Source organism: Dermacentor silvarum, chromosome 8, assembly GCF_013339745.2.
Source record: "Dermacentor silvarum isolate Dsil-2018 chromosome 8, BIME_Dsil_1.4, whole genome shotgun sequence".
Classification (NCBI taxonomy): Eukaryota; Metazoa; Arthropoda; class Arachnida; order Ixodida; family Ixodidae; genus Dermacentor; species Dermacentor silvarum.
In genome coordinates this window covers 51,480,336-51,506,762 of record NC_051161.1, presented here as the reverse complement: position 1 = coordinate 51,506,762, position 26,427 = coordinate 51,480,336, and the positions used below count along the sequence as shown (strand labels likewise).

Below are 26,427 nucleotides of genomic sequence, written 5' to 3'. Positions count from 1 at the left end.
CCCGTTGCAGGGTCGGAGCCACGCGAGCGGTGACAGCGCTCGGCCTTCACTGAGAACGTCCGGGGTGAACTGCACCAACAAGACAATAGCGACAAAAGAGAGAAACAAAAAGTTAATGAAACGATGCGGAAAGACAGAAAGCAAGAATCGGAAGCTGCATACGGCGTACGAAAATTAAAATGACGGCATATACAAAACAAAGAGGGAGAGAGAGGGGGGAGAGGGAGAGAGAGAGACAGCGCTAGCAGAGCGCCGCTGCCTGTGCACTTGGCCGCCGCCGGCGGCGAAACAGACGTTGACCGCGAAGCCAGTCAAGGGAGTGAGCTCTGCTACACCGGCTGGAGAGGGAAAGGAGAGAGGGAAGCGTGAAGGCCAGGCCTGCGGAGGGAGAGGAGGTTAGTACCGCCGGAGCAAAGCCAGTTCCGTTAGAAACGAGAGGAGAAGAGAAGGGGGGGGGGGGGGGTTGCGCTCGCTACCCCTCGATGGAATGGGGTCAAGTTCGGCGGCGGTCACTTCCGCCACTCACGAGGGGGAGGGAAAGCGCGCGGAGGAGGAAGAAGAAGAAGCAGCAGCAGCGGTGGAGGGCGGCGGTAGAGCGGGACCTCCGGCGCCTCCTCTCCCTTTTACAACCTGCCGCTTTTTTTCGCCGCTGCAACCTGTCCGCTTAGTCGGCCTCAGCGCCCGCTCGAGGCGTAACAAACCAACGTTCCGAGGAGGGTCGCCCCGCGCGCCAAGCCAAGCCAACCCGTCCGTGTGCCGGCGAAAACGCTTCCAGAGCACGTTGCGTGCGACTCGACGTAACTCTTCCGCGCCGGCATCTCTTTGCGAGTCTTTTGGGGACCCCGGTGCTTCCAAGTATTTATTTGAGAGCGGTAGAAAACCGCCCGCCGGATTGTGGCTGTGGACTCATTTGTGGTGTTGTGTAGACGAACTTCCGCGTGGCCGGCGACAGTGCGCGCGTGAGGCCGGAGGAACACGACGGGTACCGTGTCGCCGGCGTCCTCCTCCGTCATCCCTTGCGCGGTGCGTTCGACAAGCTTGTTCGCTCGCTCCCGTCAACCGTGTTTGCTGTGCTGGTGTCGGTAGTTTTCGCTACCTCTCCGGACGTCGCGTGTCTTCGCACCGTAGTCTAGGATGTGAACTGCGCCAGAACAAGAACCCTAGTAGAAGAAGATCGGTTCATACGAACAAGTGAACACGTGACGCTCGAAGCAACGTTCATCATCCGAAAGTGCCCAGAAAAGCGAATCTTTCTTGGAACTGCCAGTTAACTTTTAGGGAGTCGTTCTAGCGCTTTCAAGAAGAAGAGGAAAGAAGTGGCAGATTGTATTTCGGAAGAGCAGAAACTTGCCGGGAGAAGGGGAGTCGTTCCGGCCGAACCGAGGTTGTGTGCTACTGTGTGGCGAAAACCCCGAAGTACAAACTCCGCACGAAGTTCCTTTCGAGGAGCGGAGGGAAGGGAGGACTGGGCCTGTTCGGCATTCTCTCTCAACATTACACACTCCGTGCGCCCTTCACACCTCTGGTGCTGGTACTGTGTGCCGCTCGTCCGTCGTAGGGTTTTGAGCGAGGGCGTCAAGCCCGTGTACTGGGCCCGTGCATTGACGATGCCCGTGGTCCCGAAGCCCTCGGCGTCAGCATGAACCGCCGTCGGCTAGACACGGCCACAACCTTCAAGAAGGTCAAAAAGAAGGGCGTGCCTTTTGGCCCCCCTCTCTAAGAATCCACACGGAAAAAAGTTCATCAGCCTCGCAAGTGAAACGGTCATGGATGCTCCGGAGACGGTTCGTTCTTGAAAGTGCGCGAAAGGAATGGGAAAGTGAAAGTGTTTTGACCTTGATCGTCAGTGAATTGTGGTTCGCATTTTTTGGATATACTGTCGGAACAGTTGAACGACCGCTACCGGAACGGGCGGAAGCAGGAACGTCGTACGGTGCACGCAAGCGGCGTGACCCAGGGCATACAGGAAAGCCGAGGTAGGTGTTGTCGTGCGGCGAAGCCGACTGCTCGGGCGCCTGAGGCGTGCACGTAGAACGAAGCCTGTCGGGAGCGCAATGTACCGGCTTTGGGCATTCGGCTATCGAGAGTTTTATTAACGGCTACGCTTATAAACAATCTATGATGCTTTACGTCACAAAGTGGGCTGTTGTAGACTCCGCCGTTGATGGCTGTCGATGAAATTTGCCCACTACTTGGGTTATTTCGAACGTGCACCCAAATCCATGCTCGTGGGCATTTTGCTTTCATTAGCTTTTATTACGTCCCGAGGATATGTTTCTTGCCTCGCTAAGCTGCAAACTAAGCTATGACCTGTGGATGTCATTTCTAAAGAAAACTTATACCAGCTGTGGTTCTTATAAAATGCATCCATGGATAAAGCCTTCACCGCCATGCGGTCGCGAATCGAATCCTCGACCTCGTGTTTAGTAGAAGAATGTGGCAGCCGCTGCCACAAATACTGGCACAAAACCTGATCATGACACGATGTTGTAAGAGAATGGCGCAGAAAAATATCCACCCTCGGACAACATATTTACAAAAAGTTGATCTCTTACGTACATGTACCGACTGAGTGAATCGCTAAAGCTGAATCCCTGAAGCTAAAGCTTTTCGCGGGCCGATGTCGCAGAAGTGTTGAAACGGTGTAAGCAACACGCCGGTAACGTGAAATGCACTTTATCGCGCCACGTGCGTAGTGGAAACGTGAAATCGTAATATCTTAAGTTTAACGATGAGCACTAGGAAATGACCTTACGTGAAATTGAGCAGAAATATCCGTACTTCGATTAGTGCCTCCATTCTGGTTGAATTTCTCACGAAAAGAACTCTCGCAGGTTCTACGGTTATTACGTGAACACGGCTACGTCTCCTAGCTCAGGATATACAATGTACCGCTTAGAGCTTCCATGCAGTCGCGGTGCGCGCGTGCGTGTCTAGCTGCTGCCGTCGCATTCCGACGGCGGCTAAATGCAAATACGCCTGTGCATTGAGATACGAGTGCTTATTAAAGAAGCCCCAGGTGGTAAAAACATCAACCCGGTGCCCTACGTTACGGGGCTCGTAGTAGCGCAGGAGCACTACGACGCACAACAGCCGAAGCCCTAGCCGAGAAACGTGGCTTAACTTTTTTTTTTCTTTTTTCATGCATATTCAGAAAGGTAAAATGTACAGCAGATACGCTTTATGCTTAGCTTCTGTCAATGAGATGAAGTTAAAGAAGACACCACGCTACACGAAGTCGCAGGTTCGAATCCCAGCTTCGACTGGGGGCGGAAGGCAAGTACGCTCGTTTACTAAGCTTTGGTTGCACGTTAAAGAAATCGAGGTGGTTGAAATTAACCAGGAGCCCCTCACCCCCGCTATATGACCTCTCTCATAGCCCGTTGGTTGCTTTGGGGCATTACACATTTATTTGATTTTTAGCACGTTTAAGTTATAACCTCAAAATTTTTGCTGTTGCTTTTGTTGTGGACTAATTCGCGATGCCTTTTAGTGCAACTTTGTCTCACCTATCATGCAAACGCTCTGCAGACTAGATATCCCAATTGTTTGCTAGGATGTCGCCGTGTATACAATCAATTGTTTTCAAAGGACGACGGATGCACGCTTGCAAATGCATTGTAGAACCGCAGGATCGACACAGACCATAGTTGAGGCCGCTTTCCTTTCCTATAGCTGTGAAATCGACACGTGACCTTGAAGCTTCCGCGATGACCACTTGTATTGAATTTTTTTGAACTGCGAGACCCGCAAACAAACTTGGACGTGATAGCAGTATTGTTTTGGGCTTTGCTTCCAGTCATGTCCCGCTGGAAGGGATGGAGACTGCGTTAAGATGTCCGGATAATATTTGTGACGGGTTTTGGCATAGCGTCTTCTTTCATGTATCCAGGTGTCCGCCGATGTGTGACAAGTTAGCCGCACTGATGATCACACTATACTGCTTAAGACGGTGGTGGTGGAATCGATGTCGCCATCGCGGACGCAATTCAAATCTTGACTCTTATACATTGATTTCCGTGTTTATGCGTGACGTCGGCAGCAAGCTTATGTTGCACGAAAATTGTTGGACGTATGCAATTTACGATGTAACGAGTGAGCCTTATAAAAACATCACTAATCTCATCCCATTCGCCAAACCGAGAGACGCTGTAATTGTGTGTTTACTTCTTTACCGGTGTGCAGAGAACATCTCACGAAAGGAAGAAAAGAAAAACTGTAAACAAATAATGCGAGCTCCATGATTTTCTGGTCAAACTGGAAAAGAGAGAGAGAGAGAGTCCGCTATAACGGCCGCAGCGGCGACATTTTTATAGCCTCCAGAAAGAAAGCGCGTATCCCGGTAGGATAATCTCGGGCACCATTCATCACGTGCCCCTTTAAGCCTGACAAATATCTGTTTCACCGAAGTAATCACAACGTTCGCCCGTCTCGGCACAAGAGCACCGCGCCTCAACCGCTCACTCTCTTTTCCAGTCCTCTCCCAAAGCGCGTTGTCAATGTTGTTAATCTCTCCGCGGTCCAGGACAAACGCGATCATGATCGAAATGCCTCGAGAGTGTATATATGTCCACGTGATCTCGGCGCTGCCGACAGCTATAGACAAACAAGATAGAAAAAGAAAGAGAGAAAGGACGTCTCTTACACGAACACAGCAGGGTCTGTTTCGTCTTCGGTTGCCTGCTACGTACACCTTAATAGCGAGCGAACGAAAGACGGAGAAGAGGGACACCGCGTGATAAATCAACATCAGGCTATCCTAGAACACACGTTGTCGTTGTTATATATATATATATGCTATACACACTCGCAGCGAAGGAGCACAGCCGCTTCTTGGCGCGAGAGAAGAGCGCAACAGGTTTATACCCGAGAAGGGGGGAGAGCGGGGAGGGAGGCTGCAGGCAACCTATGCACGCGTGTAATCAGCGTGATTGATTAGAAAGCATGTGGCGTTTTATGGCATCGTTACGCACGCGATGCTATCGCACCGTGCACGACTTCACACGCTGCGCTTGCCGCCGCGGGGTGGCGCTGCAGAACATCCTGTCTTCACGGCACATCACGCTCATTTATATAACCTTCTCTTCGGGAGGAGCTCATTTTGTTTCCTCAGGAGGATATTGTGCAAGCATATCCCGCCGAGATCCGGCAATCATAAGCGTGCATGTGTGCGTGTGTGTGTGTGTTTATATACAAGTGCGAATGCAGGGTTCCTTGCGATGTTGTGAGTCATTGCGATGTCGAAAGTAGTGGACTGTCGACAAGTACTTGAACTGCGACAAAGAACTTGAACTCGCAGAAACTACAATACACGAGGGCTCGACTGTAGTCACAGACGTGCATATGCATGATTTCGTTTTCCTAAAGCTTATAAGGTTGCTCCGAAACGTTTAAGTCAAGTAAACCGTTCACCAGGATGTGCATAGGTACGTGGCATAGTCTTTGACGGTAGCGTTGTACTCAGGCGGCCAAAATACAAGGCAGAGAAAGCAACGCATTCTGAAGTCCATTTGCCGCCATGAACTATAATGGCTGCACGAACTTGTCTAAAAAACATCCATGTTTTCCGTCTGTGTTGTCGTGCTCAAGTCTTACAGTCAGCTAACGTTCGTGAAATGATCTCCACGTTAATCCCGCACGTTCGTCAAATGTCCAAATGCGCCCCGGAACAAGGCATGCGTTTGAGCACAATCGCAATCCGACTGCCATAAGCTGCTTGCGTCCACTGCGCTTCTGCATACCATTACTCCAAGTGGCGTAGTAGGTGCACTATGTGTAGCCACATGCCGACGGTTACATAAACCGTAGACCTGAAGCACTTCCTTTCAGCAGCTGTAACGTGCGCCTTAGATTGCCGCTGCGGCGTTAACAACGTACTGCAGGTCAACACATATATACATTCGGGCAAGTCAGTATGACATAGCTTACGAAGGGTGCGTCCTGTCTTCTCCGTATTTCTTGTTATTGATGCCAATCGCAAGCGATAAAAGGACCACGGGCCTACAGTTGGAAACGCGAGCACATGAAATGACCCTAAACTGCTCCTTGCTGACCACGCTTTGCCATAACTGTCTGATAAGAGTTGCGTTTCGCTCCCAGCCGTAAACAATGGTATCTCAAGCAGCACTGCCAGTGCCCTCTCGCCATCTCCCTTCTTTTCTTACTCACAACGTCCTTCTCCCAGTGGAGGGCAGTAAATCGGGCGTGTGTCTCGTATCTATCTATCTATCTATCTATCTATCTATCTATCTATCTATCTATCTATCTATCTATCTATCTATCTATCTATCTATCTATCTATCTATCTATCTATCTATCTATCTATCTATCTATCTATCTATCTATCTATCTGACGTCACAACAGATGCTGGTAAACATCAAAAGCGCAATTCGAAAGTTTTCAAATCTCTCGAAGTACCCGCAACCACTGTCCCAGGCGGAACAACGCAGCGTGGACTAAATCACCGAGTTTAGCGTCTAAACGTCAAACTGGGACTACGAGAAAAGGCGCAGTTTTAATTTAGAGTACCTGCGGTTCCTCAACGGGCTCCTAGTTTCTAAGTATATGCACAAGCGTTTTCGCATTCCCCATCGAAATGCTGCCCGCAGCGGTCTACGATTCGAACCCGCGACCTCGTGCTCGTCAGCAGACCATGCCCAGAGCATCCCCGACGGGCACACAACGGACGAGCATCCTCCAGCAGCCCCACGCGGCGCTCTTCTCCCTTCTCGAACGATGATACGGAGGACACGGAACGTGACGGACGCTTATACGCTAGCGCAAGGAGAGACCTCTTCCGCGCTTGCCGCTGCTTCGGCGGCGTATATGGATTTGAAAGAAGAGAACAAAACACAATAAAGAAAGACCGAAAGCGTGCGGCGAGCGCACCGTCGACGTCGCATGGCGGAAGCACGGCGATGACGACGACGGCGGCGGTCGGTCGGTCGGGCCCCCGCCGCTGCCGCAACAGGTTGCGTGCAAGGTCGACGGCCGGGAAAACCTTTTTCCCGAAGCGAAGCGGCCGCGTATACGGCGCCCGTTACGCGGGCCTCACCTCACCCACCCCCCCCATCCAGCGCGCGCTCCGCTATGCCCCCCCGCTGTGTGAGCGCGGCGCGATAGTTTGGAGACCGCATCTCTGGCGCATAGCGTACACACACCGCTCCTGTTCCGCACTCCGAGCGTTGTGTGTGTTCTTCCCCGAGTTCGCCGCCGCGGTGGCTCGGGGCGTTGAGCTTTCTGCAGTGGTTGACTAGAAGCAACTTTTGGCGCTGCGATCGATCGGCCATCAAGGGAATGATCCCCCTATAACACAAATCACGCGTGACATTCAATCGAGTTTCAACAGACAGTGTGTTGAAGGCAATAAAAACTCAATAGAAGAACAGCAGTATTCAATACCAATGGTTCGCCTCCCACGGGAATGACAACAAGATGGATACGTGCAATTCAATCGAATCTCAAAAGACAGTCTGTGGAAAGCAATAAGAACTCAATAAAAGTACCATGGTATTCACAGTTTCTGTAAGGGGTTGGGTAATGTACATGAATTTGTCCAGTCTTCAGGCTTGTTGCTTCGGATGTTTCTGCGGTGTTATTTATTACGTTCTCGCTCTCTAATATCTAAAAAAGTATTTTCATGCGCGAAATAATATTTTCAAATTTTTTCTAGTATTTTATTAACGTGACTCAATTTGATTTTCGCGTTTTTTACATCATACACACAGTTGGCATCGAGCCTCAAACAACCACTAACATTAGTAACGTTGTTTTCCGGTCTAGTTGGTTCAGACTAGTGGGTCGAAGAGACCACTAACATACCGTCGTCACTGAGCCGTTCTTTACACAATCCTTATTGTGAAATCGTTAGAATGTCACCTATAAACACTCACGAACTGTTGAAAAACACACTGTGTTCAAATTGACATAACATGACATATTGCCCAATCTGCATCTACTGCGATAAGGCTGTTAATGTTTGTTTATTTACCATTAACGTAGCATCAAACTTACATTGCGCTTTCTTTTTCTCTTCAAACTGTATTGTGGTCGTGTGAAAATCGCTGCAAAATTGGTATTGGGCCGCGGAGGCAGCCATTGAAATCGTAGCTCCGAATTGGCGAATTCTTTGGACGATGCAGTGTGCAAAGAAGCATATAACTGAAATTGCGATAATTCGGTACAAACCTTATGATTAAATTAAATCTCTTATAATCAAATCACATTATAAGACGTAATATTTACGAGTGAAAGCATAACCATGCAAATAGTCGCATTAGATTTATGAACAAAGAGAGGAAAGCACGTGTCCACAAGAGAGAGGTTTGCACTAACGCTTATGACAACTGAGAAAACAAGGAAATCATCAAATAGAACTGTGCATTCCCGAGATTAGAATCATGCCTTAGGATGCAGAGCCAGGAAGATTGCAGTAGAAACTAAGAAAAGGTACGAACGATTTCTGCAGGAGCGGAGGGGCCATATCTGTGCGTTACGGAACTTATTTTGGTGATTGAAGCACACGTATGTATGTATGTATGTATGTATGTATGTATGTATGTATGTATGTATGTATGTATGTATGTATGTATGTATGTATGTATGTGTGTGTGTGTGTGTGTGTGTGTGTGTGTGTGTGTGTGTGTGTGTGTGTGTGTGTGTGCGTGTGCGTGGTGCGTGCGTGCGTGCGTGTATGTATGTATGTATGTATGTATGTATGTATGTATGTATGTATGTATGTATGTATGTATGTATGTATGTATGTATGTTGCTAAGAAGAGGAAGATGCAAGCAGCGTTGTGCGCCCTGCCATCGCACTGGCGCGAGACTCGAGCTCGGGCTAAGGCTGTTGGTCCTTAACCTGTTTCGATCGCTTGCGCAACTACTTTTAAATCTCCCCTTTACAGTATTATATACGTTGAATGGTCGACCGGTTATGTATATACTGGCGATTTGGGTTTCCAACATTGCTCACGTTTTCCAGAGAGCTATTTATAGAACCTCATCGAGTTTTTTTGTTTTTCTGTCTCGGCGCAGCTTTTGATGCTAGCCGGGGAAGCCTGCCCGACGAGTCTTTCTCGTTCCGGATCGTTGGGCGCCGCCACCAGTGATTAGCGCAGCCTCCGCCAATTATACGACGCGGCCGGCTCACTGGAACTCTGTTAACTCTTCCGGTTTTTCGCTCGACCAAAGAGAGCGCGGGTGAAACTCCGTACGAAAGGGGTGAACTTAACGAACGGGACAATTACAATTAACATCGACCCAAGCGCGCTGGGCCGTATACGACAACGTGGAGAAGCTGTGCAGTGCTCTCTCAAACTTTCCGAAACTGTTGATGAATCCATCGCGCTGTGCACTTTCCCCTTTTTTGAAAGTGATCTTCTTGCGGTGGGCTGTATTTGGCTGTGAAATGATACACGCATATCTACAGAGGTGTGGCATTAACAGCTATTTGCAACAGCAGTATGCGGCTTCTTATACATATACTGTATCAGTATTGCTCATATAGTTGTCCAAAGAACGTGCAGACTAATGACCCGTGTCTTGTGTCATGTAGGTTTTATGCTGTATTTACTCCTAAACTTAGCTTCAGGTTTCTCCAGAAGCACTTACCTTGTACCGCCATGACTGCGAGTGGCATTGGAATGTTAGGTTAGGTTAGTGTTGCGTCTGGTTTTGGGTCTGGTGTCAGGTTAGGTTATTGTTGGATTAGTGTCAGATAAGGTTAGTGTTGCGTACACATGCACACATATTCACAAATGACTGAAATGAAACATTTCGCACTAATTGGAAGTAGTTTCAGTAGCTCGGTTTTATTTAATTGCCGGGAATATACTGACCTGTGAGGCTGCACGTTTGTGCGGCATCGCTTAGGAGGTCGCGCAATTACTTCTGCGTGATAACCTGAGGGGAGGCCATCAACCTTGCCCTGAAGGTCGCATATGTCTCCGCATTCACTCCTACAGCACAACCGCGCAACGTGAAATTTTCTCGATAGCCAATGCATTGCTTTGGTAGAAGAGGCGCGCGTTGACGTCACTGAGTGAAAACCACTCGCCATTGAAAACCACTTGATTTCAGCCTGTATGTATAGGCTGCGAAAAGAAGAAAGAAAACAAATATTTTGTAGCATCTGAGGCCTCCGAATTTTTATCTCGCGTCTGCACATGTGCACTACAAGTGTCGGTCATTCCGTTCGCTAACTTTTCAAGAAAGGAAGAAATGAAGAAAGCGATATAATTTTGATTTCTTAGCGCGCAGGAAACAGACACATCGACCCTCACCGAGCACGCGTTTCGCTCTCTCTCTCTGGAATGGACACCGTTCGCTTAACCCTGGAGGTGACAAGGCGACGGACGCTGCTGCTTCACAACGACGGGTGCGACAAGTCTGGGTGTCGCGTCACTCAGTGGCGTTTGCGCAAGCACGGCGTCCTCTCCTTCGAGACACGATGTCGCACCCAAGGAGGTTTTGTTTTTATAACCTCCTTGGTCGCACCGCGCTTCATCGTCAGCGTATAGAACGCGGTCACACAGAGGGCATAGCAGCGTCCTCCGGTTAGTACGCGGCGCGCATCGCGTGTCTATAGTGCGAAACAAACACGCAAAGAATCCGAAAGAACGTAGCAACCACAACAACAACAACAACCGGAAGAGAAGACACCTTCGCGCGGAGCAAGCAAGGGCTTCGCGACTCTTGACGCCCGACAAGTTGCGAGCGAACGCGGCGTGGGTCGACTGTCGGAAGGCAAGTGCATCCTACAGTGCACGCGCGACGTATGAGATACAAATTCATAAACGGTCGGCGAGAAAGCGGAGCGAATTCTGAGGGGAGGAAGTTGCGATAGGTGAAGGGTAAAGAGGAGGGTAAGGGAGGTCGTGGTACGCGGAAAAGAAAAGAGAACGATAGCTCACGCTTTCTCTTTCTACGAAGCGGCGCGGCTGCTCGTTGCATCGTCGACGTCGTCGTCGCCGCTTCGAAGGTCGCCGCCGCTGCTTCGTTGTGCAGCGAGGCCTTATGTATGTATATTACGCGGCGCGGCCGGCCTTCCGAGCGACGTGGCAGCTCACGCGACCCTGACGTCGGAAGGATTACTAGATCTGAGTTGGTTGCGGCGGGCTCTAGAAAGCAAAACGCTCCGTTTACTCGTTTTTTTTTGTTTGGTCTCTATGTCTCCCTTAACTCGTTCCGGCAGGTGCTTTGCTGTCGTTGAGGCTATTCGAGACGGAGGAGCGTGCGGCGTAGGCGGACGGGAATTTTTTCTTGCGGCCGTGAGCGAGTGCAACAAGCTGAGCAAAACGTAACCGTTGTGAGCTAACAGCGCAGTGCTGGTTAAGGACGCTATAACCTGTTGTTGCGAGGCGTGTATGCGAATGCTTTGAAGGGAAGGGGACGGGGGGTCGTTCGTGTGTGTGTAGGCGAATTCTTTGCAGGGAAGAGGCTGTATATACACGCAAAGGCCAATAATTTTTGCGGTAGTTCTAATCATATGGGCGCGCAGGTGGTCGTTTGCTCGATAGAAAGGTTTAAAAAAAATGTTATCCCTGTAACTGTAATACTCAGTCGCCCACCGTATGTGAGGTGCATTCAATTCGGTATAAGGAGGTGACTCGTCCCAGCTTCCTTTAAGTAATAGAAGGAGGAAAGAAAGCCACCAAGCTTAGCCAAACATTTCGCAGCCCCACTACATCGGTGTTGCCACTGGTTCGAGCCATGGGTCCGTACTCGACTGCGTAATATTAGAATAATAACCTCTTTGCGAGGTTTTGCGTTTTGCTTGTGGGCTTCCCGTATATAGGTAATATTTGAGGAGACTGCCTCTGTGCAATTGGTGAGATTTGACTGAGATATGTGTATCGTGTTGACAAGTTTCGATAGCTGCTGCTTGCTCCCTAAATGTCCGCTCACAGTTTATGTCATTGATATTAAAAAAAAGAATTTGTTTATTTTTCAAGTCAACGTACATAATTCAACTGGAAATTGTCTCTCGTGACACCAACACCTTGTGCAACAGAACTTTCGACAGTGCAGCGTGGCGATGTCACGAGGCGACGAAGTTTGTTGAAGTTTGTTAAGCGACTTAAGTATCTGCGAGTAATTAGCGGGTCGAGAAGTACAGGGTTGTCGTTAAGTAAGGCCTGAATGGCCTGAAAAAAACTATATTTACTGTCCGGCCAAGGAAGGTCAAATATCTCGTCATCCGACAAACGGTCAGCCGTTGACACGGGCAAGATGAGCAGCCAACATCTGCCAAAGAAGCCGATCGAAACACGCAATATAACAAGCATATGCACGTCTATCGAGCATATGCTTGAAGAACCACTGTTGCTCGTCATATCGGCCACAGTGACACGCTCTTGTTTATACATAACCGTAAATGAAGCCGGAGCGCACGTTCGCCTTAAGGGAAGAGAGGCCGGCACCAGCGGCATTCATCATTCTTCGTAATTGCTTGGGCGAGAAGCAGGAAAACGTGATCTTTGCGGTTCCGCGCTATATATTGCGTTGACCTCACGAGTCATGACCTGGCTTTCGTTCGGACGTCCTTACTGCGCAATTAAAAGACGGCGCCACCGCAAACCAAACACGAAGGTAATTCGACCTAGACCAGCTGCCTGAAAAACAAATAAAGAACTATGTGGGCTTCGTGCCTGTAAGACGACGGAGGACTCTCCGGACCTCAAGAACGAGTCGAAGATTCGAAGCAGCAGCTCCGAAAAATCGTCGTGCAGGGCAGGTGATTGAACTTGAACTTCAAGTTTGCCACTTTTTATGTTACTATTTCGATGCTCTCACGCAAGCCGAGAACTAGACACTGACAGGCACGGATCAATGTGACGTCACGACCGATGCCGTTTTCCCTGAAAACATGACGGGAAACCATAAATTACCGCGTCCAATCACCTCCTAACACGACCAACGCTCGTTGCGCAACCGGTGTGTGGTCTACAGTCGAAACCAAAACTGTTGCCTGCCACCCCAGGCACTCCTCACCGTGTAAACGCGGTCGAAGAGCGCCTCAACTACGGGGGTGCGGCAAACCGGAAGTTGCATCTTTCCAGTAATCACTTCCGGAACTCCGGGCCAACTGCGTCCGAAGTCAGGGCCGCGAACGCGCAAGAAAACGACGCACGCAGCGTAAGTATACAAAAATACACAGAGGCCCGCGGCCAAACACGATAATCCTGAAGTCAAGCGCGTACGCGTAACCGTAAACCAACAAGGGTCACGGTCGCGGGAATGAGGGAGGGGGATATTGGGAGAGGGGGAACGAGGGAAGGCGGCCCGTTGAGTTGATGGGAATGCATCCGTCGGGTCTCGAAAAGAAGAAGCCACTTGCTTCCCGCCGCTCCCCCGGTTCACTTTAAGCTTTCCTCCTATTTAGTTTTTTACTTCATGTTTTTCCTCTTCCATGTCCCCCCCACCCCCCCTTTTTTTTAACGTTTACTGATTTGCTCTAAATATTGTCTGCTCTCTGCTTTCTACCTTCCCAGGTTAACAATCGGCCGCACCCCTCGGCACGTCACAAATTATCTCCCGCGCGTGATTCTGGGAACCCGGAAATTGAAGGGCAAACCGCGAAAGTACCCTCCTCCCGTTTCTTCCGAAGTCTATACCACCAGAGAGTAGCGGGGCGGAACAGTTTTTACACCTTTGCTTGCTTTCTTTCTTTTCTTTCTTCTCGCCCCTTATTGCCCACCAATGACTTTCCGTGTTTCTATCACGTTCTATCTTACTTCCTGCGTGCGTATTTCTGCAATAGCAAACTACTTGCATTTTCTTTTTCTCAAGTGGTCGCTCTATAGCTATCCGAAGGAGACGCATCTTTTCACGGTCAGCGATTCGATCATCTCGTTTATGCAAGGTGTGTGCTCTCTCTGTCGAGGTGCTGAAAAGAGCCATCTGCGGTTCTCGAGAAACGGCTCATGCCCTGGCAAGAGCCTGAGCTTGTCCCTTTGTACGCCGCGGATGTATAGGACGAGGCGCGCACTTCGATAGGAATCGCTGTTCCGCCGAGTTAACGGATATATCAACCTGGTTTCGCGAAAGCTCACGTATATAACTAACGCCTGGCGAAGCGCTTAATTTAGGTCTCGCAGGAAGACAGCTGCCGTGTGTTTTGCGGACTTCCTTCCTTCCCTTCAACTGTATAGCGTCCTGGTATTGCAGAAGCTTTGCGGCGGTTCTTGCAAAGAACATAAGGTCGTGTTTCACCAACTGTCTTCGTGAAGGTGACGGCTTTATTGTTCGAGGCTGTGGCCGATCTCTGAATGGCGCGTGGGCAAAGAACCCTTATAATGGAACGTAAACACACGCACGTAAACAAACACCTCGTCGCTGAGAACGAGGTAGCGGGTTCGATTCGATGCCCTAGGGAGAAATGAAGAAAAAAAGCAAAAAAAAAAAAAAAAGAACGGCATGCGTTTAGGAACCCCTGAAGGTCCCAACCCAGAGATTTACGCTATGGTGACCATCTCCGCCTCAGTGATGCCTTGGAAGGTTAAACCTAATCGATGAATTGCACAAAAGCACACATGAGTGAGACGGGTCCTTGCTTACGGTGCAACTGTAACGTTGTTTTATAGTAATGAAATAAGGTTTATTCAACCCGGATTTACAACATGCTGCTTCTCATTATCATTTACGTAGACTATTTCAACACACTAACGTGAAAACTGTCAGGAATAAACGCGTGCTTTTTTTTCTTTTTCTTTTCTTTTTTTTTTAGCACGAGGACTAAGAAAATGTCACTAGCAGCTGGATGCTGGTTCTCAATACGTCGTCATTACCATCGGTTTCAAGGTGGACGCCTTCGTTTCGGGCATTGTACCTTCCACTTCCATAAAATAACTTGCGAATGTAACAGCGAAAAAGAAAGAAATAAGAAGAAAAAAAGAAAGGTTCGCACGGGGAAAAGAGGCAGAGGTGAAATGCGAGGTGGCATTTGGTTGCACAAGTGCGATTGTCGATGTAGCCGGGACACTATTTCCGGAAAGACGCATACACGCACTGAGAGTGGGAGAGAGAGAGCGCGTCTTGTGCAAACCCCGCTCGGAGGCGTGCACCGGCAGAGCACAATGCGCGTAAGAGAGAACGAGAGTCGGGTTCTGCGCGATTTCTCCTCGGGAAGTGCCCTTTCACCTCAAGTTCAAGTTCGTCGACCCTGGGCACACCCTTTGAGCTATACCACCGGCGACCGCCACGTCTTGCTTTCTTTTCCTCTCGCTTCCCCGTTTCACTGCTCTTACCTGGGCTGCTCCCGAACCGCGAGGCGTCATCCCTCGTGAACCTTGACCTTCGGCATCTCGGCGATCGTGGGAGAGCGGTGCCCTTTTTTGATAGGGAAGGGCGGGATAATGGGGTGGGTCTCGCCGGTAGTGCTTCGTAAACGACGCGGAAGTGAAAGCCGAGGAGATTGCACCGCTCGCGGTTCAAAGTATGGGGAACGGAGCGGGAAAATAAAAACGGTAGAGGTGGGGGTTGGGGAGAAGGGGGAGAAGAGGCACGGAGGAAAAAAAAATATGACGGCATAGGAGAACGTCAGAGAGGCGGGGGCTTTCTTGAAGGTCGGAAAGGGAATAACTAGGAAGAAGGGATATGCGTGGCTGTCGGAAAGGAAAGACTGAAGAAACGTTCATGCAATGATAAGCGACGTCGTTCGTTTCATAGCGAGCTATGCGCCTTACCTATTCTTTCGTTTCGTATATCAGCTGCCTGTAAGAAAGAGCGCTCCGTGTCCAAATTAATTACGTTTTCCTTGTTTTGTTAGTTTCATACCTTTGTTATTTGCCGGCGTTTCTGATAAGTCTGTCATCGATTCCTTTTTTCTTCGTTTTTTTTTTTTTGTCGCTCGGTTTGCCACGCGGCATAACATCAGACTGTAATTCAATGTAAGCATATGTAGGCCCGTTTTATGCGGGTACTGCAAAAGCGACTTATAAAACGCGTTGTCCATGAAGCTATCGTTCGCAGTCTTCAGGTTGGTCGCTGCTCAGCTTCACGCCCCTGAATACACTTCGACGGACTGTCTTTGTCCCAGCGAACATCCAAAGTACAGATGGCGGGCATCCGCTACAGGCGCAGGAGCAGAGCACTTCGGACGCTGGACATTGTCTTCATATGGGTGACCTCCAAATATACAAGTGATAGCTGTTGTAAGCGGAGCCGCGTTACTGTTGCGAAGAGCTTGTTTCACGTGTTGGCCCGGTCTTCGAGCGTCCGCCGACGCAGCAAGTGTCACTCTCGTCATGTCAGCGCGTAGGCTACGTGGTTGGACTCTGCTGTCGCGCAGCCATTGGTCAGACGCATACCGCACCGAAGCTGCTGCCGCTGCGGCCGAAATCCCGGACGACTCGCCGCACATGAAGCGGGCTTTTTAACGCTTTCACGACCTTGTTCGAGCTCCCTCGATCAATCGCCCGCGTCACACCCTTTCCTTTCCCCGCACCTACGTCGCTGTAATCGCTCCACTCTCAAATCCTATCCATCCGTCCCCTTCTCACTGACTGAACGTACAAGTTCAAGTGGCAACGAAAACGGTCCAGACAAGGCGGCAGCGGTAGGGACATCGAGCCTGCCGTGTCTCGGTCGAAAGGTTGAAGAACTTGTTCAAAGATGGGACGGGCCACCCCCAACAAGAAAAATCAAAGCACACACGGTACGTCCGGCATGTCGTCAAGAGACCTGCCCGCCTAGCCTGTCTTCCCGTGCTCCGCAATCGCTTCTTCGCCTTGTGTATATGCGTGTCTGTGTGCGCGTACTCTCCAAGCGTGAACCTATTAGCGAAGCCACTGTTTGCTCGACCGGCGCGGCAGGTCCCGTTCAACAGCAGTTCGGGCCACACACACACACACGCATGCACGCACACAACGGCAAAGGATCGTTCGCATGGTGTAAATCTATACGTTCCTCATTCTGGTGAAGAGACCGCCGTCGCGGCTTCTGTAGGCGCGGTGGGGTTTTCGACACAACGGCACCTAACTTTCCTACAGCTCCCCCCGACCCGCCTTCTATCGTGGGTCCTCCCGATCTCTCGAGCTTTGTACGAGGGGTAAGGCCAAGGTTGGGGTGAGCATGACGACAACGGGGCGACCGACCCCTACCGCTTTTTTTTTTTTTTTTTGTCGTAGTTACGATTTTGGCATTTTTGTTTGTGAGCGCTTCCTTCTATTTCCTTTATTGTTAGAATTTTTTCGGCAGCTCTTCTGCTTGGTCGCCGTGACGTTGCTGCCTAGAATAAGCTACGGGGAGGCGAATAAAAAGTAATAGTAAAGATGTAACAAAAAAAAAACAGTAAAGAAATTAATACGTGAACGATGGGGACCCCTAAAAGTCACCGCATACGCAAAAGAATATGCGTGCCGCCAAAAGATAAATAAATTGAAAAACACGACAACGAGGGGTTCCCCTCAAAAAAAAGTTTGAACTTGAAAGGAGCCCTCAACTTTTTCCTCTCTTTTCTCCTACTGTGAGGCTTTTTTTTTTTTTTAACGCGGATGCATATTTCGTACTTTATCCTCACAGGCGGCATTTTCAAGGGTAGTTGACAAAAGAGGCGACGTTCGCTTTTGCTACCTTGTAGCAATACAGGCAAACGTTCCTTTCTCGTTTTTTTTTTTTTTTTTATCGTCCACTTACTATTCCTTGTCCGTTAGGCTCGCTGTGTGTTCACTGCTTCTGCGAAGGGGCGCCGCCGCCACCTTACGAGCCTCCGCGCCGTGCGTACCCTTGAACTTGGCAGTTTTCACTTTTTGTAGCAGCCGTCTGTGGCGTGGTTTACGTCGTGTAGACGCATAGAGGTGGCGGCTCTGATGTACTCGTACAAGCCAAAAATACAAAGAAAAAAATGGATATCTAAACTTGGAGAATGATGGTGCCCTCTCTGTTAAGATCTTTCTTTCTTTTTTTTTTCTCTTTGGCGTAACTTTCATCGGTGACTGCTTTGGCTGAGGGTGCTTTTCATCGACAATGTGACGAGAAGGTGCACGTTACGGGCTCTCTGTCATCAGCGATTGCTACAGCTTGTTGGCCATCGTGCTTGCGAGATGGAAGCAGTGAAAAAAAGCAAGCGAAACTTTTTGAAAGGCGAATGAAAATTTTAAAATCACGGGGTGTTACGTGTTCGCGGATAGGGAGGCGAATTGAGGAAATCCCGAAATTTACGGGAATGAGGTCAGGTACACACGCCGGAGCGATCAATGAACCCGGCAGCGCCGAACCGAAGACCTTCACCTCTGAGCTCCCCCCGAGTCGTGCCCGCCTCTCCCGCTTCGTGGATTTTCGGGGAGTCCGGATCCCGGCAGATTCGAGACTTTGGCGGATACTGCGTACCGTATAACAGGTAATAAACAACGCCATATGCAACGGAAGGAGACGGTGCTTTTGCACGAGAGGAATAAACTGAGCACTGAATGAGCAAGGGGGAAAACTGGGGGGAGAGGAGAGGGGAGGGTATTGCGTTGCGTAACGGAAGGTGCGGTACTCCAGGCAGCACAATGCTGGGCGGAGCCGGAGAGGTCAGGTGTGGAAAGAGGGAAAAAGAAAGAATGACGAACCTTCGCAAACCGTCGAAGGAAGGCTCGGAATTGTTTCGCTGGCTTCGGTGTCTCTCTCTCTTTCTTTCTTTTTTTTGCGCGTGTGAATCGTATTATATTTGTATATTTGGTGGGTGATCTGCAGTTAGAGGAACAGCGTTGCGACGTCTCCCGAATCCGGTGAGAGTTGCTGAAGGTTAAGCTTCGTTACCTTCTCTCCCAAAACTCCTAACGCGGAACAACGGTAACGAGAAAGCGGTGGAGAGAGTGAGTACAAGCAACATTGGGAAAGGTAGTGAGGGAGGACTACGAGGATCTCGTCTAACGGGCGCCTTACGCTGGAAGACGTTGAACGCAAGAGAACTGAGAGGGAGAGAGAGAGAAACGAGCTATGAAGAATGGTATCAAGGAGAGAATTTGAGCTCAAAAAGGAGGTCTTCCAATCGGAAGGCACCGTTGGTTCTTACCTGACTTGAGGAGGAGGTGGGGGTGAGGAGACGAAGGTTCACCGAGTCAACGACACTGGTTGTAAACACGGAGTCCAGACCGTGCAGGAGGTTCTTTGCGCGGCAGGACGTTGCAAGGAGCGCGGACGGCTCTCCGCACGTGCTCGGTGCGTCGGTGTGCTACCGCGTGTGTGAGGCCCGGTCCGAGACGTTAGTTTACTCGGCTTCAGTCCTAGCGCGGGACTTTGGTCGCGTCTGCCCCCACTCGTCTCGTCTGAAGTTGGCCACGCTAGACTCTGCCGAAACGCAGAAGAAGCGAGAGTTAGGCGTGCTGTCGAGTTAGTAGTGCCGGTGTATGCGGAGAGTAGGGCGAGCGCCTTGCTGGGAGACGGTGGGTGACCTGCAGATTGATTGATGGTGACGAGGATACTCGAACTTGTGATACGGACCCCCACCGCTTCTGATACTGAGATCACTACCGTGCCCGCCTTTTCTGGATCTCCGGAGGATAACGGTGCTTGCTCTTCGACTCGGTATGTTCTCGTAGGAAACAGGTAAGTTTTCAAGGACCTGTACCCTTCCGGCGAGACTGCATGTCACTAAGAGGAGTGTTGGACAGTGTCATGCATAGGCGAGGAACGGGTTCGGCCGTCTTTTCATAGTTGATGCGTACTCTCTTTATATATATATCACAAGTGGTTCTGTCAATCAACACCATAAATGATAAGTCAGCTTCAACTTGCATTGCAGCTTTATTTTTTTTATTTTTTTATTTACGTTGGCAATGGAGTCCACGGCTTTGCCATACGGGAAGATGCAGGGTCCGAAGCAAGAACCAGGCACCAAGCATTCGAGTCTGTGCTTAGTGAAACATGCGATGCTTCGTCATGGCGAAGAAAAAAAAAAGGCAATGCAGAGAAGCTGACTTTTCAAACCAAGAAACGCCTGTATGGGTTGTTTCTGTGCCATACGTAGTCCGAAAACAAAGCTAGAGTTCATCTTATGTTTCATAATATGTTATATCTTATGCTTTATTGTATGTCTATAAACATAAATATGCAATTTATTGTAGGAATAGTTAAAAAACGAAGCTCGTAATTGCATGTCGAAGCGAAGTGCATTTCAAAACGTGCTCACAAAACGTTTAACATTGCCTGCCACCTAAGTTTTAGATAGTATAAAAAAAGATTTAAAAAATAAGATACGCAGGTCAACTTGTTTGGGCCCTGTGCCAACTTGAACTGCGAGCTTCTCGGTTACGCTTGATTTCAAGAAGGAGAGAAAGTAAAAATAAAAAAAAAAAACGGGGGGGGGGAGAGAAGCACGTCGAGAAAATTGTTTAAAAAACATTACTAGCTGCTTTGTAATAATAATGATCTATTCTCATGTCAGATGTGAACGAGGTAAAATAACTGCAGGCTATAACCCATTTGGCAATGTGTCATATTAATCGCCAGCGCGCACGGAAAAATTAGTTGTCAAACCAGTAATAATCATGTGCACTTTTGAAGTAGTTTTTGCTGTCGCGTTTCTATCTTTTACGTTAGATAACTACAGAATGACAGTGGCGTTGTTGCCCGGTCGTTCCCAGCAAGGAGGTCGGTTCTGTTTCTCACGATACCAGCTTGCGTTCTTGCGCAATAGATCAAACGAGAGTTAATGGTCTTGTTTAATGATGGGACCGATGTACGCGAAGAATACGCGTCTCTATTCCATGTTACGCCGCTGGCTCCGCATGAGAGACATTTTATGCGTCTTCAGGATCTGCAGCGAACAAAAGAAACAGATGGGAGTTTCGGCTATATAAAACCAAACAACGCGTAAAGACAGTGCCGAAGTGAAAATGAACAGATAAGAGGAACTGGAATCAGGGAATCGATATTCGACGTTGCGGGTGCAAAGTGATTTCTCCGCAGGAAAGACAAATGAATGCAGGTGAGCGCGAGCCCGGTTTTTTTGGCATGTTTGCTTTAGAACGTTAAGACAATGAGACGTTAGGCGGTGACCCTACTATCATGACGGTGCCCCTACTACATGACAGCATTGTCTGGCCAGCTGCGTCTGTTTAAAGGCTCAGTGACATGAATAGCCACATGCAGTTCGCTGGCCTAGCGGGGTAACTATGCGCGAGCCAGTAATTCAGTGGGACCGTTTATTATAAGGATCCATTTTATTTGATTATATTCGCTTCTCATCACGCGTCCCACCGAGATGACCGATACCGGCGATAATTTACGCGTGGCTTCGCGCGAGCCGATGACGAATTGGGCAAACAAATTTACAGAAAAATAAATCGTTACAGAATACGAGCCCGGATTGGCCGGGTATTCAAATATCTAAAATACGGTGCTTTGAAGGACAGCGGTATAATCGCTAAACCATACCTACTGCGTTCGCAAGACTGATAAGCGACCTGCGCGGTTGAAATTTGAAGCGCGCACGTGCTGTAAGCTTCTCGACGAGAAACAGACGCGGCGTCAAGACCGGATACTCCGTACTGTATATACATTGGCGTTCCGAAGCGCCGGGGTGATGTGTTTCCCTGTTTCTGGAAGCCCCGCCCCCCTCCTCCTCCCCCCCACACCCCATTCTTCTTCTCCACTTCGGCAAAGATCCGCAATAGGGCAGACTGACCTCACGCACTTGCCCCCACCCCCCTCGCACAACTACCACTGGGATTCCTCACGTCTCTTACAGCGCTGTGCTCTTGAGTGAAAGTGGTGAACGCGATGCAAAGAGTGCAAGGCTTAAGCAAAGAAAGAAAGAAAGACAGAAAGAAAGAAAGAAAGACAGAAAGAAAGAAAGAAAAAAGCGCGTTGTCGGAGGAGAGCGTGGTGCAGCACTGCGTGTCCCAGGGGGTTGAACGAACGTCTTCGAAGCTACGGAGGTCGATCGTGCAAGAGCGCTATGCTAATGAGGCGTTTCCTCGCTCAACGCGGCGCATGCGAGTTTGCAGGCAAACGTTCCGTCGAAAAACACTGCACCTCCCCCCCCCCCCCCCTCCCCACTTAGCTTTACCAGAGACGAATAAAGCAGGCAGCGACGGTGTTGCCTGGTTAGCCACGTACGGGACCTTTTTGCGGCCTTTGAGAGAGGGAGAGATTGAGGTAGTAGAGTTCAACCTTATACTCTCTCCCTTTGCGAAGAGCCGGCGGTCACCGTGACGCGGCAGTATAATTGCGAAATTAGAGCTCCCGATAAGACCATTTCCATAACGAGCCGCTAACTTCCACTTTCTCTCGTTTTTCTTTCTTTTCTTTTTCTGTGTCCTCTTGTCTGACGCGACGTTAAATTAATGACTGCTTACTAACGTTTAACGAAACAGACGTATAAAATGATGTAGCACCTAGCTATAGAGACAATTTTGGCGTCGCGGTCGAGGCAGTCGAGACTCGCCGACCACGGTCTATGTAATTTGGGCGCAGTAAAGGAACGCTTGTCATGTCTTCCCAGTTTATTTGCTAATGTCCGGCTTTCTGCGGAGTATCTTTATCTAATCTTCGTTATCACCTAGTCTAATTTTTTGTCTCTCTGAAGAATAGAGAGAGAGAGAGTTGGCCGAAGTATTTCCCACCTCAATCTCTTCACATTCACAACCCCTTCGAAACCGAGAACAGGGTGAATACGACTTCCGCCTATACGAACTACACGCAAGAGGATTGCACCGAAAGCTGATCGGAAAAAAAAATACGAGTCGTTTATGACGCAGAACGATGATCACTTACGACTCCATACGTTTTCTTTTTCATTTTTTAATTTTGTTAAGCTCTTCTGGATTATGACACGACGATGTTACATAGTATACGCATACGTTATGTTTCTTTCACCTCCGTAGGCATGCTGCACCTATAGCTTAGTGGACGTGAACGTACGATCAAGACTCGCGTCTTATCTCTCTCTCTCTTTCTTTCACTCCCCCCTCCCTCCGTGTAGGGTAGCAAGCTGGACTAAGTCTGGTTAACCTCCCTGCCTTTCCTTCCTCCCTTCTCTCTCTCTTCTTTCACTCTCTTTCCTGTAACCGAAGCTCGGGGGCACGGACAAAAAAAAAAGAGATAGACGTATAATAAACGTATATAAGACGTCGAGAACGTGTAGGGTAGCAAACTGGACTAAGTCCGGTTAACCTTTCCTTCCTCCCTTCTCTCTCTCTCTTCTTTCACCTCTCTTTCTTTCCTGTATCCGAAGCTCGGGGCTCGCACAAAAAAAAACTTTAAAAAAGACGTCTAATAAACGTATATAAGACGTCGAAATCGGCGGCGCGCGACTCCTTTCCGCGATGAGTTTCGGCCAGAGCCACGCATCGCCGAGGCGCTGCGCGGTCGTCGTCCATCAGCGGCCGCCGAGGGTAAAGAAGCCCCCACAGCGTCGTCGCTGCTTCTTATGCCGCCGACCGTGGCCGCATCTGTTTGTGCAGGCCGTATGCTCGCGGCGCCGGCTCGCGCTTTCGCGAGCACAGCACGCGGCTGCAAGTTTGGAGAAGGCTGGCAGGTAGGTTGGCAGGTTGGCTGGCTGGCGGGCGAGCAGCAACGGCGCGAGACAGCGAGACCCCCATCTACCCCCCCCCCCATCCACCCCCAGCCTTCTCCTCTACGCGCTCGCTACCCGCGGCGAAGAAACAGCGGCGAGGAGAGATGCGCGCAAGGGCCACTTCCGCGTCTTTCGAAAACGCGCCTCTTTATTTTTTTTTACGGGATGGCCCCGCCATCCGAATTGCGTTCGAGCGCCTCCGGGGTGACTATATACGAGAGGAATGATGGTCGAGGAGTAGTATAGTGGCCACTCCTATTCGGCTTATCGAATAATTACGTGTTGAATGTATATACAGAGATGGGGTCATGCAGGCATAGACACGCGCGGTAGTTATCGCGTTTCTCTAAGCCCGAGGCTTGCTGTATTGCGTTATTGGAGGAGAGCATTTTATCGGAATACCGCTACGTCACTATGCCGCTATACTATAGTACCGCTTCGCGGCCGGTGCCTTGCGCGTGCGCACCTGTAGCGCTTAGCGGTAGGGTGATGCTTAAACGCACCGGGATGTTTTAGTGTGGTTTTAGCACGGTGACTCTTGGAACGCTTCCTTCCGCTTCCTCGATAAGATATTTGAAGCCGCCTATGGTTTTCCCACCGATTCTTAGGCGATCTACGCCGCCCGTTACTTCGTCTCCTGTCATTCTCGAAAATAGCTGTGAGGAAGTTAGCCGTGTTTCAAGAAGTGGCATGGCACTGAAAAAAAAAGAGAACAAGAAGTAATTGTGATGAGCGATGAAACGCAGGTACACTCGATGCAATCATTACTCCGGCAGAGCACTGTAGAAAGGTAGAGAAAAAGCCGAAGGAAGGACAGGGACGTTAACCAGAGAATATCTGTTGGCACGACATGGAAGACGACACACATCCGGATAATCGCCGAGGCTCATACATATCTCCGGTTGGCTACCCTGTACCGGGGAGAGGGAAATGGATGCGATGTATGAGAGAAAAAGAATACGAAAATAAAATAAACCCCACACAGAATACAGGTGGGGCCTGAATTTACCTGCTGTCGGTGCGCAATAAAGAAGCGAGTGAATTTCCACAAAACTAAAGAGAGAGAGAGAGAGAGAGAGTGGATGTCGGCGTGCCCTACGCTGTTCCGCGTTATCTCTATTTCATGTACTTGCACAAATGCTCGTACAGTAAGTCCAGCTTACGCAATGCAGATTAAACAGGCATAGATTCGGTAACTCTGCATCGAATGAAACAAAAGAAGCGCGCGCACATGCACTGTAATATAATTTACAGCCTTAAAAGCTAATAAGATTCTAAATGTGTCTGTAACTCACACCCTTACACGCTTTTTTGTGCCAGGTTGTTTGTTATTCATTAACAGCCTTGATAATTTTTTAGGGTGTAAATTATTTTGCTGTGCAGCTCTGATACGGACCACGGGCTCGTGTGTTCGACTCCCGCCGGCTACATTTCAGCGAAGCTGCAATGCAAAGAACGGTTGCATCATTGCAAGCTTTATAGATGGTGCGCGCTTAGTAACCAAAGTGCCCGAAATTAATACGGAAGCCTACACTGAGGCGTGCCTCATATAATAATTGTTAAGTTGTAGCATATTTAATTACAACTGCTCATAATAATGCTCGCATTGCGACGTGCCCCGCAAAGCCTGGAGGTAATAGCGCAGGCGGCAAGTGAGCTCGTCAGATACTATCAAACATATATACAGTCGAACCCTCATATAACGAATTATCGTTTATAACGAACAGTAGTAAAATCACCTGGAAAGTTTTTGTATAAAACTTTTATTTTACATATCGAATCACCTATATATCGAACTTTTTAACACGAAAGTGTTTTATGCCGGGGTCCACCAAGACTTCACTGACGTATTTCCGTCACGGAAATACGTCACAGAACAGAATACAAAGAAAGAAACCAGAAGAAAAAGTTCCACAAACATGCAAAATTTGGAAATCGAACCCACGACCTCTCGGTCCGCGACGATAGATCGCCGAGCGTTTAACCCATTGCGCCACAAACGCATTTGCAGAGAGCTACACAGACGCGCCTTATATATCTAACACTCCTCCGTGTACCCGCGCTCTTGCTCGGGGCGGTGCCGCCGCCTACGAGCAGAAAAGAGAAGTACTGCATTATGACACTAACGCGCACCGACAGTGAACGCTTCGGTGGTCTCAGCACTACGACGCCTCGATGCCAGCATTCGAAGGGACGCTGGCATCAAGAAGCACTACCAACGCCACCTAGGTGGCGTTCACCGTACTCAGCACAGCGGAGCGTGGCCTCCGCAATTAGCTCTGAAAATGTTTCTGAAGTTGATCGCGGAGGCTGCAATTACGACGCGCTGATTTGACTCGGTGACGATTCAGTTACGTGCTTTGTCTTGTGCGTTGTATTAGTGTGTCAGTTACGTGCTTCGTCTTTCGCGTTGTGCTAGCGTGTGCAGCGTAGTGCAGCTTCCATATGCACGACGGTTGCTCATGGTCATCGACGTTGGTAGTCGTGATGGAGGAGACGTGCCACCAGGCGTCAGCGTGGGTGCATCAACGCCTAAGGGCGCTTTAGCCACAAATCCCTTCAGCTTCGATATTAACCGGTGTCGACTGTATATATATATATATAATACTCCCTTGAAAAGGTCGGTCCACCGACCGAAACTGTTGGGAAATATAAACCTAAGATACAACCCGCGAAGTTGTGCTTCGGACTTTCCCTAATACGCTTGGCCATTGAAAAATTCCAGTTACTATATATATATATATATAATATATATATATATTATAGTGTCTGTGTGTGTGTGTGGTGTGTGTGACACCTCTCAGCGCTGTTTCCTGGACGTGACCCTGAATTCAAGCCATACTATCACGGAAACACGCACATATACAAGGTCATGTGAAAGGCATGAATAGTACACAAGAAGCAAAAGCTGTAGGAAGGA

The 26,427-nt window shown here is 49.2% G+C and overlaps 1 protein-coding gene across 1 annotated transcript in view; it reads left to right on the top strand.

Annotated features, from left to right (window-relative positions):
* The first annotated feature begins 711 nt into the window (after nucleotides 1-711).
* The window catches only part of LOC119462663 (PR domain zinc finger protein 1), a 137,463-nt gene continuing 111,747 nt past the window's right edge, over nucleotides 712-26,427 (top strand). Inside the window, exon 1 of the mRNA XM_037723973.2 lies at nucleotides 712-1,976. The gene's annotated coding sequence lies outside the window, so the exon portion shown is untranslated. The remainder of the gene's footprint in view (nucleotides 1,977-26,427) is intronic.